This window comes from Cherax quadricarinatus, chromosome 47 (assembly GCF_038502225.1).
Source record: "Cherax quadricarinatus isolate ZL_2023a chromosome 47, ASM3850222v1, whole genome shotgun sequence".
NCBI classification, from domain to species: Eukaryota; Metazoa; Arthropoda; class Malacostraca; order Decapoda; family Parastacidae; genus Cherax; species Cherax quadricarinatus.
In genome coordinates, this window is record NC_091338.1 from 28743514 (window position 1) to 28760836 (window position 17323).

The following is a 17323-nucleotide window of genomic DNA, read 5'->3' on the forward strand; positions in this document are numbered from 1 at the left end:
AACAAACATTGTCCTATAAAAACAAAACAGATCACAAACAAACAGCTTGGTTGCTCATGGCTAACCAGCAGCATCCTGAAATCCATTGACAAGAAACACCAATATGAAAAGCAATATAGACAGGGCTTAATACACAAAGATATTCTTAAACACTATTCATCAGCTCTCACCAAAGTAATAAAGAAAGCCAAACAACTTTACTACTCCAGCAGATTCACAGACATTAGAGGAGATATAAAAAAGACCTGGAAAACACTCTCTCAGATTCTAGGGACCCACAAACTGAGAAAAACCAAGACTTCTTCTCAACCATAGGATCTAATCTCGCCAGTAAAATCCCACATACCAATACCCATGCCGGGGACTACCTAGATGGGAATTTTCCTAATTCCTTCTATCTTGCACCAACTGAGCCCACGGAAGTCACTGAGATTATAAAGTCACTTAAAAATAACTCGGGGAATCTGTCTCATGTCCCACCATTACTGTACAAGCGAGCGGCCCATGTCCTTTCGCATGCTATTTCATTACTTTTTAACAAGTCACTAGAGACTAGCACCTTCCCGAAACTACTCAAGATGGCAAGGGTTACACCAATACATAAAAGTGGTGACCCTACAGACTTAAACAACTATAGGCCAATATCTAACTTACCAATGCTATCCAAAATCTTTGAGAAACTCGTGCACAGGAGACTGTATTCATTTATAACGGCTCAAAACATACTCAACCCCTGCCAATTTGGATTCAGGAAAAATAAAAGCACTAATGATGCAATCATAAAAATGCTAGATCTGCTTTACACAGCATTGGAAAATAAGGAATATCCACTACGAATTTTTATTGACCTAAGAAAAGCTTTTGACACAGTAGACCACGACATCCTACTCCAGAGACTTGATCATTACGGTATAAGAGGCCATGCGCTTGCTTATTTCAAATCTTACATTACTAATAGGTATCAGTACGTCACCATTAAAAACACAGCATCAGCAACATGGCCACTTGATACTGGAGTTCCGCAGGGAAGTGTCCTTGGTCCCCTGCTCTTCCTCATATACATCAATGACCTTCCAAACGTATCCCAACATCTGAAACCCATTCTCTTTGCTGATGACACGACTTATGTCATCTCTCACCCTAATCTTGCCACCCTCAACACCATTGTGAATGAGGAGCTAATTAAAATATCGACTTGGATGACAGCCAATAAACTTACGCTTAACACTGACAAAACCTACTATACATGTATTATGTTTGGTAGCAGAGCAGGAGATGCACAAATTAACATTAAGATTGACAACACTCTAAATACCAGAAATAATGGGAGCAAATTCCTAGGCTTATGCCTTGACAACAACCTGAATTTCAGCACCCATATCCAGCATATAACCAAAAAAGTATCCAAAACGGTTGGGATCCTCTCCAAGATACGATACTACGTGCCGCAAAATGCCCTTCTCACACTATACCACTCACTTATTTATCCATACCTCACCTATGCTATTTGTGCTTGGGGATCAACTGCAGCAACACTCCTAAAACCAATAATAACCCAACAAAAAGCTGCAGTAAGAATAATCACTAAATCCCATCCATGGCAACACCCCCCCCACTCTTCATAGACCTAAACTTACTCCCACTTCAATACATCCACACTTACTACTGTGCAATCTACATCTACAGGGCCTTAAACTCTAATATCAACCTTGTCCTAAAACGCTTTCTTGATAGTTGTGACAGAACCCACAGGCATAACACCAGACACAAACATCTCTACGACATTCCCCGTGTCCGACTAAACCTTTGACAAAAATTCAATGTATGTCAAAGGCCCTAAAATCTGGAATACCCTACCTGAGAACTCTAGAACTGCAGACACATTCATCACCTTCAAAACTACCATTAGAAAACATCTTATCTCCCTGATACACCCCGTCAACTAACTACACGAATACCACCTGGTGGTTCACATTTACACTCACTCACTCATTTGACCATAAACAGAAATATTAATCTCAATCTTAAAATAATGAATCCTGTGATACTCCAATACTGAAACTATGTACTGTACCAAAACAAACGCATTCACATTGCTAAACTCACAAACTAGTATTTAGTCACTTAGCCATAATACCAACTTACCTCATAATTTGTAATATTTTACAATTAAGAATAAAACTAAGTCTGCCCGAAATGCCTAGCCATGCTAAGCGTTCTAGTGGTACACTCTGTAATCACAATTTTACTACATGTAAACCAAACAATAACCAAATTTCTGTAAACTCAGCATTGTAATCCTTATAGAGAATAAACTTTGAATTTGAATTTGAATTTGAATGTTCTGTTTGTAACAGCTTGACAAAGCTCCTGGAGAGAGAAACGTTGCCACAATAAAAATGTCACATTAGTTGCATTAGTCCTTTTACTTTACATATTGTCGGTAATTATTACAACATTATTACAACATTATTACAACATTATTACAAGATTATTACAAGATTATTACAACATTATTACAACATTATTACAACATTATTACAAGATTATTACAACATTATTACAACATTATTACATGGTTCAATAAAGCGTAACCTGTGGTGGCCTCAAGACCACAACAACAACAACAGGAGTGACGGCATCTGGGGGAATTATTGTACATTTTTGTTAATTGTGGTGAGTTAATATAGTGGTGGAGTAACTATGAGTGGAAGATTGATTGATGAGGTAAGTAGGAAGACTGGTATAATAATATATATTGAGATAATATGATAAAGGCCAGGCAAGGAAGCAAAGTAATAGTTTCTCAACGTTATTAACCTCTATTTTAAAACTTAATTAATAATTACACAGGAAAATGAAACTAGTAATTAACCTAGAGCCATCGACAGGGCAGGGTAGGTCCCTGAGCTAGAGCTTGCTGCCCACAACACTCTCATTCCCAATATCCTGCCCTGGGGGCGGGGACGGCAGCCCAGAGAGGCCTAGCTTGTCCCTACCAGCCCCGTCTGTGTCCTGGGGACTGTGTCCTGGGGACTGTACCCTGGGGTCTGTTGCCTGGAGACTGTGGCCCAGGGACTGTAGCCTGGAGACTGTGGCCTGGGGACTGGGGACTGTGGCCTGGGGACTGTGGCCTGGAGACTGTGGCCTGGGGACTGTGGCCTGGGGACTGTAGCCCGGGGACTGTAGCCTGGGGACTGTTGCCTGGGGACTGTGGCCTGGGGACTGTGTCCTGGAGACTGTGGCCTGGGGACTGTTGCCTGGGGACTGTGTCCTGGGACTGTGGCCTGGGGACTTGCCTGGGGACTGTGTTCTGGGAACTCTGTCCTGGGGACTGTGTCCTGGGGACTCTGTCCTGGGGACTGTGGCCTCGGGACTGTGGCCTCGGGACTCTGTCCTGGGGACTGTGTCCTGGGGACTTGGGAGTGTGTCCTGGGGACTGTGGCCTGGGGACTCTGGCCTGGGGACTGGGGACTATGGCCTGGTGACTGGGGACTGTGTCCTAGAGACTGTGGCCTGGGACTGTCCTGAGGACTGTGTCCTGGGGACTTTGTCCTGGGGACTGAGGCCTGGTGACTGGCCTGAGGACTGTGTCCTTGGGACTGTGGCCTGGGGACTGTGCCCTGGGGCCTGGGGACTGTGGCCTGGGGACTGTGGCCTGGAGACTGGGGACTGTGGCCTGGGGACTGTGGCCTGGGGACTGTGGCCTGTGGACTGTGGCCTGGAGACTGTGGCCTGGGGACTGTGGCCTGGGGACTGTGGCCTGGAGACTGTGGCCTGGGGACTGTCGCCTGGAGACTGTGGCCTGGGGACTGTCCTGGGGACTGTGGCCTGGGGACTGGGGACTGTGGCCTGGGGACTGTGGCCTGGGGCCTGGAGACTGTGGCCTGGGGACTGTGGCATGGGGACTGGGGACTGTGGCCTGGGGACTGTGGCCTGGGGACTGTGGCCTGTGGACTGTGGCCTGGGGACTGTGGCCTGGGGCCTGGAGACTGTGGGCTGGGGACTTTGGCCTTGGGACTGGGGACTGTGGCCTTGGGACTGGGGACTGTGGCCTGGGGACTGTGGCCTGGGGCCTGGAGACTGTGGCCTGGGGACTGTGGCCTGGGGTCTCGGGACTGTGGCCTGGGGACTGTGGCCTGGAGACTGTGGCCTGGAGACTGTGGCCTGGAGACTGTGGCCTGGGGACTGTGACCTGGGGACTGTGGCCTGGGGACTGTGGCCTGGGGACTGTGGCCTGATGACTGTGGCCTGGAGACTGTGGCTTGGGGACTGTGGCCTGGGGACTGTGACGTGGGGACTGTAGCCTGGGGACTGTGGCATGGGGACTGTGGCCTGGGGACTGTGGCCTGGGGACTGTGGCCTGGAGACTCTGGCCTGGAGACTGTGGCCTGGGGACTGTGACCTGGGGACTGTAGCCTGGTGACTGTGGCCTGGGGACTGTGGCCTGGGGACTGTGGCCTGGGGACTGTAGCCTGGGGACTGTAGCCTGGGGACTGTCACCTGGAGACTGTGGCCTGGGGACTGTGACCTGGGGACTGTAGCCTGGGGACTGTGACCTGGGGACTGGCCTGGGGACTGTGACCTGGGGACTGTAGCCTGGGGACTGTAGCCTGGGGAATGTGGCCAGGGGACTGTGACCTGGGGACTGTAGCCTGGGGACTGTAGCCTGGGGACTGTGGCCTGGAGACTGTGGCCTGGGAACTGTGACCTTTGGACTGTAGCCTGGGGACTGTGGCCTGGCGACTGTGGCCTGGGGACTGTGACCTGGGGACTGTAACCTGGGGACTGTGGCCTGGGGACTGTGGCCTGAAGACTGGGGCATGGGGACTGTGGCCTGGGGACTGTGGCCTTGGGACTGTGGCCTGGAGACTGTGGCCTGGGGACTGTGGCCTGGAGACTGTGGCCTGGGGATTGTGGTCTGGGGACTGTAGCCTGGGGACTGTGGCCTGGAGACTGTGGCCTGGGGACTGTGACCTGGGGACTGTGGCCTGGGGACTGTGGCCTGGGGACTGTTGCCTGGGGACTGTGGCCTGGGGACTGTGGCCTGGGGACTGTGACCTGGGGACTGTGGCCTGGGGACTGTGGCCTGGGGACTGTGGCCTCGGTACTGAGGCCTGGGGCCTGGAGACTGTGGCCTGGAGACTGTGGCCTGGAGACTGTGGCCTGGGGACTGTGGCCTGGGGACTGTGGCCTGGGGCCTGGGGACGGGCCTGGAGACTGTGGCCTGGGATCTGTGGCCTGGGGACTGTGGCCTGGGGACTGTGGCCTCGGTACTGTGGCCTGGGGCCTGGAGACTGTGGCCTGGAGACTGTGGCCTGGGGACTGTGGCCTGGGGACTATGGCCTGGGGACTGTGGCCTGGGGACTCTGGCCTGGGGACCGTGGCCTGGGGCTGGAGACTGTGGCCTGGGGACTGTGGCCTGGGGCCTGGTGACTGTGGCCTTTAGACTGTGGCCTGGGGACTGTGGCCTGGGGACTGGGGAATGTGGCCTGGGGACTGTGGCCTCGGTACTGTGGCCTGGGGCCTGGAGACTGTGGCCTGGAGACTGTGGCCTGGAGACTGTCGCCTGGGGACTGTGGCCTGGGGACTGTGGCCTGGGGACTGGGGACTCTGGCCTAGGGACCGTGGCCTGGGGCCTGGAGACTGTGGCCTGGAGACTGTGGCCTGGGGACTGTGGCCTGGGGCCTGGAGACTGTGGCCTGGAGACAGTGGCCTGGGGACTGTGGCCTTGGGACTGTGGCCTGGGGACTGTGGCCTGGGGACTAGTGAGTCTGGCGTGGGGTCTGTGGCCTGGGGCCTGGATACTATGGCCTGGAGACTGTGGCCTGGGGACTGTGGCCTGGGGCCTTGAGACTGTGGCCTGGAGACTGTGGCCTGGGGACTCTGGCCTGGGGACCGTGGCCTGGGGCCTGGAGACTGTGGCCTGGGGCCTGGAGACTGTGGCCTGGGTACTGTGGCCTGGGGCCTTGAGACTGTGGCCTGGAGACTGTGGCCTGGAGACTGTGGCCTGGAGGCTGTGGCCTGGAGACTGTGGCCTGGGGACTCTGGCCTGGGGACCGTGGCCTGGGGCCTGGAGACTGTGGCCTGGAGACTGTGGCCTGGGGCCTGGGGACTGTGGCCTGGAGACTGTAGCCTGGGGACTCTGGACTGTGGCCTGGAGACTGTGGCCTGGAGACTGTGGCCTGGGGCCTGGAGACTGTGGCCTGGAGACTGTGGCCTGGGGACTGTGGCCTGGGGCCTGGAGACTGTGGCCTGGAGACTGTGGCCTGGAGACTGTGGCCTGGGGACTGTGGCCTGGGGCCTGGAGACTGTGGCCTGGAGACTGTGGCCTGGGGACTGTGGCCTGGGGCCTGGAGATTGTGGCCTGGAGACTGTGGCCTGGAGACTGTGGCCTGGGGACTGTGGCCTGGGGCCTGGAGACTGTGGCCTGGGGCCTGGAGACTGTGGCCTGGAGACTGTGGCCTGGGGACTCTGGCCTGGGGACAGTTGGTCACAAAGATGACGGGGTACTTGTACCTCCTCACATGGGAGACTTAGGTCTCAGACACTTGGGAAAGGCCCGGCAGTATACCGGCGAATCTTTACTAATAATAATAACCTACAACATTATTATATGATAATTTATGTTCTAGTTTTATTGTTAGCATTATTGTTAGTCTGGTCACTAACAATAATTGTTAGTAACCCAGGATAACCCAGAGTGTTAGTAACCCAGGATAACCCAGAGTGTTAGTAACCCAGGATAACCCAGAGTGTTAGTAACCCAGGATAACCCAGAGTATTAGTAACCCAGGATAACCCAGAGTGTTAGTAACCCAGGATAACCCAGAGTGTTAGTAACCCAGGATAACCCAGAGTGTTAGTAACCCTGGATAACCCAGAGTGTTAGTAACCCAGGATAACCCAGAGTGTTAGTAACCCAGGATAACCCAGAGTGTTAGTAACCCAGGATAACCCAGAGAGTTAGTAACGAAGGATAACCCAGAGTGTTAGTAACCCTGGATAACCCAGAGTGTTAGTAACCCAGGATAACCCAGAGTGTTAGTAACCCAGGATAACCCAGAGTGTTAGTAACCCAGGATAACCCAGAGTGTTAGTAACCCAGGATAACCCAGAGTGTTAGTAACCCAGGATAACCCAGAGAGTTAGTAACGAAGGATAACCCAGAGTGTTAGTAACCCTGGATAACCCAGAGTGTTAGTAACCCAGGATTACCCAGAGTGTTAGTAACCCAGGATTACCCAGAGTGTTAGTAACCCAGGATTACCCAGAGTGTTAGTAACCCAGGATAACCCAGAGTGTTAGTAACCCAGGATAATCCAGAGTGTTAATAACCCAGGATAACCCAGAGTGTTAGTAACCTAGGATAACCCAGAGTGTTAGTAACCCAGGATAACCCAGAGTGTAAGTAACCCAGGATAACCCAGAGTGTTAGTAAGCCATGAGTTCCCAGTGTTAGTAACCCAGGATAACCCCGAGTGTTAGTAACCCAGGATAACCCAGTTTTAGTAACCCAGGATAACCCAGAGTGTTAGTAACCCAGGATAATCCAGATTGTTAGTAACCCATGATAACCCAGATTGTTGGTAAGCCAGGATAACCCGGAGTGTTAGTAACCCCGGATAACCCAGAGTGTTAGTAACCAAGGATAACCCAGAGTGTTAGTAACCCAGGATAACCCAGCGTTAGTAACCCAGGATAACCCAGAGTGTTAATAACCCAGGATAACCCAGAGTGTTAGTAACCCAGGATAACCCAGAGTGTTAGTAACCCAGGATAACCCAGAGTGTTAGTAACCCAGGATAACCCAGAGTGTTAGTAACCCAGGATAACCCAGAGTGTTAGTAATGCAGGATAACCCAGAGTGTTAGTAACCCAGGATAACCCAGTGTTAGTAACCCAGGATAACCTCGAGTGTTAGTAACCCAGGATAACCCAGAGTGTTAGTAACCCAGGATAACCCAGAGTGTTAGTAACCCAGGATAACCCAGAGTGTTAGTAACCCAGGATAACCCAGTGTTAGTATCCCAGGATAACCCAGAGTGTTATTAACCAAGGATAACCCGGAGTGTTAGTAGCCCAGGATAACCTGGAGTGTTAGTAAGCGAGGATAACCCAGAGTGTTAGTAGTCCAGAATAACCCAGAGTGTTAATAACCCAGGATAACCCAGAGTGTTAGTAACCCAGGATAACCTACAGTGTTAGTAACCCAGGATAGCCCTGAGTTTTAGTAACCCAGGATAACCCAGAGTGTTAGTAACCCAGGATAACCCAGAGTGTTAGTATCCCGGGATAACCCAGAGTGTTAGTAACCCAGGATAACCCAGAGTGTTAGTAACCCAGGATAACCCAGAGAGTTAGTAACCCAGGATTACCCAGAGTGTTAGTAACCCAGGATTACCCAGAGTGTAAGTAACCCAGGATAACCCAGAGTGTTAGTAACCCAGGATAACCCAGAGTGTTAGTAACCCAGGATAACCCAGAGTGTTAGTAACCCAGGATAACCCAGAGTGTTAGTAACCCAGGATAACCCAGAGTGTTAGTAACCCAGAGTGTTAGCAACCCAGGATAACCCAGAGTGTTAGTAACCCAGGATTACCCAGAGTGTAAGTAACCCAGGATAACCCAGAGTGTTAGTAACCCAGGATAACCCAGAGTGTTAGTAACCCAGGATAACCCAGAGTGTTAGTATCCCAGGATAACCCAGAGTGTTAGTAACCCAGGATAACCCAGAGTGTTAGTAACCCTGGGGACTGTGACCTGGAGACTGTGGCCTGGAGACTGTGGCCTGGAGACTGTGGCCTGGAGACTGTGGCCTGCAGACTGTGGCCTGGGGACTCTGGCCTGGGGACCGTGGCCTGGGGCCTGGAGACTGTGGCCTGGAGACTGTGGCCTGTGGACTGTGGCCTGGGGCCTGGAGACTGTGGCCTGGAGACAGTGGCCTGGGGACTGTGGCCTGGGGACTGTGGCCTGGGGACTGTGGCCTGGGGACTGGGGACTCTGGGCTGGGGACTGTGGCCTGGGGCCTGGAGACTGTGGCCTTAAGACTGTGGCCTGGGGACTGTGGCCTGGGGCCTGGAGACTGTGGCCTGGAGACTATGGCCTGGGGACTCTTGCCTGGGGACCGTGGACTGGGGCCTGGAGACTGTGGCCTGGGGCCTGGAGACTGTGGCCTGGGTACTGTGGGCTGGGGCCTGGAGACTGTGGCCTGGAGACTGTGGCCTGGAGTCTGTGGCCTGGGGACTGTGGCCTGGAGACTGTGGCCTGGAGACTGTGGCCTGGAGACTGTGGCCTGGAGACTGTGGCCTGGGGACTCTGACCTGGGGACCGTGGCCTGGGGCCTGGGGACTGTGGCCTGGGGACTGTGGCCTGGGGACTGTGGCCTGGGAACTGTGGCCTGGGGCCTGGAAACTGTGGGCTGGGGACTGTGGCCTGGGGCCTGGAGACTGTGGCCTGTGGACTGTGGCCTGGGGCCTGGAGACTGTGGCCTGGGGACTGTGGCCTGGGGACTCTGGCCTGGGGCCTGGAGACTGTGGCCTGGGGACTGTGGCCTGGGGACTGTGGCCTGGGGCCTGGAGACTGTGGCCTGGGGACTGTGGCCTTGGTACTGTGGCCTGGAGCCTGGAGACTGCGGCCTGTGGACTGTGGCCTGGGGTCTGGAGACTGTGGCCAGGAGACTGTGGCCTGGGGACTGTGGCCTGTGGCCTGGAGACTGTGGCCTGGAGACTGTGGCCTGGGGACTGTGGCCTGGGGACTGTGGACTGGGGCCTGGAGACTGTGGTCTGGGGACTGTGGCCTGGGGACTGGGGACTGTGGCCTGGAGACTGTGGCTTGGGGACTGTGGCCTGGTTACTGTGGACTGTCGCCTTGAGACTGTGGCCTAGAGACTGTGGCCTGGGGACTGTGGCCTGGGGACTGTGGCCTGGGGTCTGGAGACTGTGGCCTGGAGACTGTGGCCTGGGGACTGTGGCCTGGGGTCTGGAGACTGTGGCCTGGAGACTGTGGCCTGGGGACTGTCGCCTGGGGTCTGGGGACTGTGGCCTGGAGACTGTGGCCTGGAGACTGTGGCCTGGAGACTGTGGCCTGGGGACTGTGGCCTGGAGACTGTGGCCTGGGGACTCTGGCCTGGGGACAGTTGGTCACAAAGATGACGGGGTACTTGTACCTCCTCACATGGGAGACTTAGGTCTCAGACACTTGGGAAAGGCCCGGCAGTATACCGGCGAATCTTTAATAATAATAAGAACCTACAACATTATTATATGATAATTTATGTTCTAGTTTTATTGTTAGCATTATTGTTAGTCTGGTCACTAACAATAATTGTTAGTAACCCAGGATAACCCAGAATGTTAGTAACCCAGGATAACCCAGAGTGTTAGTAACCCAGGATAACCCAGAGTGTTAGTAACCCAGGATAACCCAGAGTGTTAGTAACCCAGGATAACCCAGAGTGTTAGTAACCCAGGATAACCCAGAGTGTTAGTAACCCAGGATAACCCAGAGTGTTAGTAACCCAGGATAACCCAGAGTGTTAGTAACCCAGGATAACCCAGAGTGTTAGTAACCCAGGATAACCCAGAGTGTTAGTAACCCAGGATAACCCAGAGTGTTAGTAACCCAGGATAACCCAGAGTGTTAGTTACCCAGGATAGTCCAACTTTAGTAAGCCAGGATAACCCAGAGTGTTAGAAACCGAAGATAAAACATAGTGTTAGTAACCCAGGATAACAAAGTGTAAGTAACCCATTATAACCCAGAGTGTTAGTAACCCAGTGTTAGTAACCCAGGATAACCCAGAGTGTTAGTAACCCAGGATAACCCAGAGTGTTAGTAACCCAGGATAACCCAGAGTGTTAGTAACCCAGGATAACCCAGAGTGTTAGTAACCCAGGATAACCCAAAGTGTTAGTAACCCAGGATAACCCAGTGTTAGTAACCCAGGATAACCCAGAGTGTTAGTAACCCAGGATAACCCAGAGTGTTAGTAACCCAGGATAACCCAGAGTGTTAGTAACCCAGGATAACCCAGAGTGTTAGTAACCCAGGATAACCCAGAGTGTTAGTAACCCAGGATAACCCAGAGTGTTAGTAACCCAGGATAACCCAGAGTGTTAGTAACCCAGGATAACCCAGAGTGTTAGTAATCCAGGATAACCCAGAGTGTTAGTAACCCAGGATAACCCAGAGTGTTAGTAACCCAGGATAACCCAGAGTGTTAGCAACCCAGGATAACCCAGAGTGTTAGTAACCCAGGATAACCCAGAGTGTTAGTAACCCTGGATAACCGAGAGTGTTAGTAACCCAGGATAACCCAGAGTGTTAGTAACCCAGGATAACCCAGAGTGTTAGTAACCCAGGATAACCCAGAGTGTTAGTTACCCAGTATAACCCAGAGCGTTAGTAACCAAGGATAACCCAGAGTGTTAGTAACCCAGGATAACCCAGAGTGTTAGTTACCCAGGATAACCCAGAGTGTTAGTAACCCAGGATAACCCAGAGTGTTAGTAACCCAGGATAACCCAGAGTGTTAGTAACCCAGGATAACCCAGAGTGTTAGTAACTCAGGATAACCCAGAGTGTTAGTAACCCAGGATAACCCAGAGTGTTAGTAACCCAGGATAACCCAGAGTGTTAGTAACCCAGGATAACCCAGAGTGTTAGTAACCCAGGATAACCCAGAGTGTTAGTAACCCAGGATAACCCAGAGTGTTAGTAACCCAGGATAACCCAGAGTGTTAGTAACCCAGGATAACCCAGAGTGTTAGTAACCCAGGATAACCCAGAGTGTTAGTAACCCAGGATAACCCAGAGTGTTAGTAACCCAGGATAACCCAGAGTGTTAGTAACCCAGGATAACCCAGAGTGTTAGTAACCCAGGATAACCCAGAGTGTTAGTAACCCAGGATAACCCAGTGTTATTAACCCAGGATAACCCAGTGTTAGTAACCCAGGATAACCCAGAGTGTTAGTAAGCCAGGATAACGCAGAGTGTTAGTAACCCAGGATAACCCAGTGTTATTAACCAGGATAACCCAGAGTGTTAGTAACCCGGGATAACCCAGAGTGTTAGTTACCCAGGATAACCCAGAGTGTTAGTAACCCGGGATAACCCAGAGTGTTAGTAACTCAGGATAACCCAGAGTGTTAGTAACCCAGGATAACCCAGAGTGTTAGTAACGCAGGATAACCCAGAGTGTTAGTTACCCAGGATAACCCAGAGTGTTAGTAACGCAGGATAACCTAGAGTGTTAGTAACCCAGGATAACCCAGTGTTAGTAACCCAGGATAACCCAGAGTGTTAGTAACCCAGGATCACCCAGAGTGTTAGTAACCCAGGATAACCCAGAGTGTTAGTAACCCAGGATAACCCAGAGTGTTAGTAACCCAGGATAACCCAGAGTGTTAGTAACCCAGGATAACCTAGAGTGTTAGTAACCCAGGATAACCCAGAGTGTTAGTAACCCAGGATAGCCCTGAGTGTTAGTAACCCAGGATAACCCAGAGTGTTAGTAACCCAGGTTAACCCAGAGTGTTAGTAACCCAGGATAACCCAGAGTGTTAGTAACACAGGATAACCCAGAGAGTTAGTAACGAAGGATAACCCAGAGTGTTAGTAACCCAGGATTACCCAGAGTGTTAGTAACCCAGGATAACCCAGAGTGTTAGTAACCCAGGATAATCCAGAGTGTTAGTAACCCAGGATAACCCAGAGTGTTAGTAACCCAGGATAACCAAGAGTGTTAGTAACCCAGGATAACCCAGAGAGTTAGTAACCCAGGATAACCCAGAGTGTTAGTAACCCAGGATTACCCAGAGTGTAAGTAACCCAGGATAACCCAGAGTGTTAGTAACCCAGGATAACCCAGAGTGTTAGTAACCCAGGATAACCCAGAGTGTTAGTATCCCATGATAACCCAGAGTGTTGGTAACCCAGGATAACCCATAGTGTTAGTAACCCTGGGGACTGTGGCCTGGAGACTGTGGCCTGGAGACTGTGGCCTGGAGACTGTGGCCTGGAGACTGTGGCCTGGGGACTCTGGCCTGGGGACCGTGGCCTGGGGCCTGGAGACTGTGGCCTGGAGACTGTGGCCTGGGGACTGTGGCCTGGGGCCTGGAGACTGTGGCCTGGAGACAGTGGCCTGGGGACTGTGGCCTGGGGACTGTGGCCTGGGGACTGTGGCCTGGGGACTGGGGACTCTGGCCTGAGGACTGTGGCCTGGGGCCTGGAGACTGTGGCCTGGAGACTGTGGCCTGGGGACTGTGGCCTGGGGCCTGGAGACTGTGGCCTGGAGACTGTGGCCTGGGGACTCTGGCCTTGGGACCGTGGCCTGGGGCCTGGAGACTGTGGCCTGGGGCCTGGAGAATGTGGCCTGGGTACTGTGGCCTGGGGCCTGGAGACTGTGGCCTGGGGACTGGCCAGGAGACTGTGGCCTGGAGACTGTGGCCTGGAGACTGTGGCCTGGAGACTGTGGACTGGAGACTGTGGCCTGGGGACTCTGGCCTGGGGACCGTGGCCTGGGGCGTGGGGACTGTGGCCTGGGGACTGTGGCCTGGGAACTGTGGCCTGGGAACTGTGGCCTGGAAACTGTGGGCTGGGGACTGTGGCCTGGGGCCTGGAGACTGTGGCCTGTGGACTGTGGCCTGGGGACTGTGGCCTGGGGTCTGGAGACTTTGGCCTGGAGACTGTGGCCTGGGGACTGTGGCCTGGGGTCTGGAGACTGTGGCCTGGAGACTGTGGCCTGGGGACTGTGGCCTGGGGTCTGGAGACTGTGGCCTGGAGACTGTGGCCTGGAGACTGTGGCCTGGGGCCTGGGGACTGTGGCCTGGGGCCTGGAGACTGTGGCCTGGGGACTGTGGCCTGGGGCCTGGAGACTGTGGCCTGGAGACTGTGGCCTGGGGACTGTGGCCTGGGGCCTGGGGACTGTGGCCTGGAGACTGTGGCCTGGGGACTGTGGCCTGGGGACTGTGGCCTGGAGACTGTGGCCTGGGGACTGTCGCCTGGAGACTGTGGCCTGGGGACTGTGGCCTGGGGCCTGGAGACTGTGGCCTGGGGACTGTGGCCTGGTGTTAGTAACCCAGGATAACCCAGGATAACCCAGAGTGTTAGTAATCCAGGATAACCCAGAGTGTTAGTAAGCCAGGATAACCCAGAGTGTTAGTAACCCAGGATAATCCAGTGTTAGTAACCCAGGATAACCCAGAGTGTTAGTAACCCATGATAACCCATAGTGTTAGAAAGACAGATAACCCAGAGTGTTAGTAACCCAGTATAACCAGTGTTAGTAACCCAGTATAACCCAGTGTTAGTAACCCAGGATAACATAGTGTTAGTAACCCAGGATAACCCAGAGTGTTATTAACCCAGGATAACCCAGAATGTTAGTAAACCAGGATAACCCAGAGTGTTAGTAACCCAGGATAACCCAGAGTGTTAGTAACCCAGTATAACCCAGTGTTAGTAACCCAGGATAACCCAGAGTGTTAGTAACCCAGGATAACCCAGAGTGTTAGTAACCCAGGATAACCCAGAGTGTTAGTAACCCAGGATAACCCAGTGTTAGTAACCCAGGATAACCCAGAGTGTTAGTAACCCAGGATAACCCAGAGTGTTAGTAACCCAGGATAACCCAGAGTGTTAGTAACCCAGGATAACCCAGAGTGTTAGTAACCCAGGATAACCCAGAGTGTTAGTAACCCAGGATAACCCAGTGTGTTAATAACCCAGGATAACCCCGAGTGTTAGTAACCCAGGATAATCCTGTGTTAGTAAGCCAGGATAACCCAGATTGTTAGTAAACCAGGATATAACCCTGTGTTAGTAACCCAGGATAACCCAGTGTTAGTAACCCAGGATAACCCAGAGTGTTAGTAACCCAGGATAACCCAGAGTGTTAGTAACCCAGGATAACCCAGAGTGTTAGTAACCCAGGATAACCCAGAGTGTTAGTAACCCAGGATAACCCGAGTGTTAGTAACCCAGGATAACCCAGAGTGTTATTAACCCAGGATAACCCAGAGTGTTAGGAAGCCAGGATAATCCAGTGTTAGTAAGCCAGGATAACCCAGATTGTTAGTAAACCAGGATAACCCAGTGTTAGTAACCCAGAGCGTTAGTAACCCAGGATAACCCAGTGTTAGAAACCCAGGATAACCCCGAGTGTTAATAACCCATGATAACCCAGAGTGTTAGTAACCCAGGATAACCCAGTGTTAGTAACCCAGGATAACCCCGAGTGTTAGTAACCCAGGATAACCCAGTGTTAGTAACCCAGGATAACCCAGAGTGTTAGCAACCCAGGATAACCCAGAGTGTTAGTAACCCAGGATAACCCAGAGTGTTAGTAACCCAGGATAACCCAGAGTGTTAGTAACCCAGGATAACCCAGAGTGTTAGTAACCCAGGATAACCCAGAGTGTTAGTAACCCAGGGTAACCCAGTGTTAGTAACCCAGGATAACCCAGAGTGTTAGTAACCAAGGATAACCCAGAGTGTTAGTAACCCAGGATAACCCAGAGTGTTAGTAACCCAGGATAACCCAGAGTGTTAGTAACCCAGGATAACCCAGAGTGTTAGTAACCCAGGATAACCCAGAGTGTTAGTAACCCAGGATAACCCAGAGTGTTAGTAACCCAGGATAACCCAGAGTGTTAGTAACCCAGGATAACCCAGAGTGTTAGTAACCCAGGATAACCCAGAGTGTTAGTAACCCAGGATAACCCAGAGTGTTAGTAACCCAGGATAACCCAGAGTGTTAGTAACCCAGGATAACCCAGAGTGTTAGTAACCCAGGATAACCCAGAGTGTTAGTAACCCAGGATAACCCAGAGTGTTAGTAACCCAGGATAACCCAGAGTGTTTGTAACCCAGGATAACCCAGAGTGTTAGTAACCCAGGATAACCCAGAGTGTTAGTAACCCAGGATAACCCAGAGTGTTAGTAACCCAGGATAACCCAGTGTTAGTAACCCAGGATAACCCAGAGTGTTAGTAACCCAGGATAACCCAGAGTGATAACCCAGAGTGTTAGTAACCCAGGATAACCCAGAGTGTTAGTAACCCAGGATAACCCAGAGTGTTAGTAACCCAGGATAACCCAGAGTGTTAGTAACCCAGGATAACCCAGAGTGTTAGTAACCCAGGATAACCCAGTGTTAGTAACCCAGGATAACCCAGAGTGTTAGTAACCCAGGATAACCCAGTGTTAGTAACCCAGGATAACCCAGTGTTAGTAACCCAGGATAACCCAGAGTGTTAGTAACCCAGGATAACCCAGAGTGTTAGTAACCCAGGATAACCCAGAGTGTTAGTAACCCAGGATAACCCAGAGTGTTAGTAACCCAGGATAACCCAGTGTTAGTAACCCAGGATAACCCAGTGTTAGTAACCCAGGATAACCCAGTGTTAGTAACCCAGGATAACCCAGAGTGTTAGTAACCCAGGATAACCCAGTGTCAGTAAGAAAGGATAACCCAGTGTTAGTAACCCAGAGTGTTAGTAACCCAGGATAACCCAGAGTGTTAGTAACCCAGGATAACCCAGAGTGTTAGTAACCCAGGATAACCCAGAGTGTTAGTAACCCAGGATAACCCAGAGTGTTAGTAACCCAGGATAACCCAGAGTGTTAGTAACCCAGGATAACCCAGAGTGTAACCCAGGATAACCCAGTGTTAGTAACCCAGGATAACCCCGAGTGTTAGTAACCCAGGATAACCTAGTGTTAGTAACTAAGAATAAGTGTTAGTAACCCAGGATAACCCAGAGTGTTAGTAACCCAGGATAACCCAGAGTGTTAGTAACCCAGGATAACCCAGTGTTAGTAACCCAGGATAACCCAGAGTGTTAGTAACCCAGGATAACCCAGTGTTAGTAACCCAGGATAACCCAGTGTTAGTAACCCAGGATAACCCAGTGTTAGTAACCCAGGATAACCCAGAGTGTTAGTAACCCAGGATAACCCAGAGTGTTAGTAACCCAGGATAACCCAGAGTGTTAGTAACCCAGGATAATTCAGTGTTAGTAACCCAGGATAACCCAGAGTGTTAGTAACCCAGGATAACCCAGAGTGTTAGTAACCCAGGATAACCCAGAGTGTTAGTAACCCAGGATAACCCAGAGTGTTAGTAACCCAGGATAACCCAGAGTGTTAGTAACCCAGGATAACCCAGAGTGTTAGTAACCCAGGATAACCCAGAGTGTTAGTAACCCAGGATAACCCAGAGTGTTAGTAACCCAGGATAACCCAGAGTGTTAGTAACCCAGGATAACCCAGAGTGTTAGTAACCCAGGATAACCCAGAGTGTTAGTAACCCAGGATAAC

At 51.7% G+C, this 17323-nt stretch overlaps 1 protein-coding gene across 3 annotated transcripts in view; it reads left to right on the forward strand.

Annotated features, from left to right (window-relative positions):
* Positions 1-2595: 2595 nt before the first annotated feature.
* The window catches only part of LOC128696571 (zinc finger protein 271), a 97796-nt gene continuing 83068 nt past the window's right edge, over positions 2596-17323 (forward strand). Inside the window, exon 1 of one of the 3 annotated variants that reach the window (XM_070094780.1) lies at positions 2596-2676. The gene's annotated coding sequence lies outside the window, so the exon portion shown is untranslated. Of the gene's footprint in view, positions 2728-17323 lie in introns of all 3 variants that reach the window. The other 2 variants (XM_070094777.1, XM_070094778.1) reach the window with 2 other exon arrangements.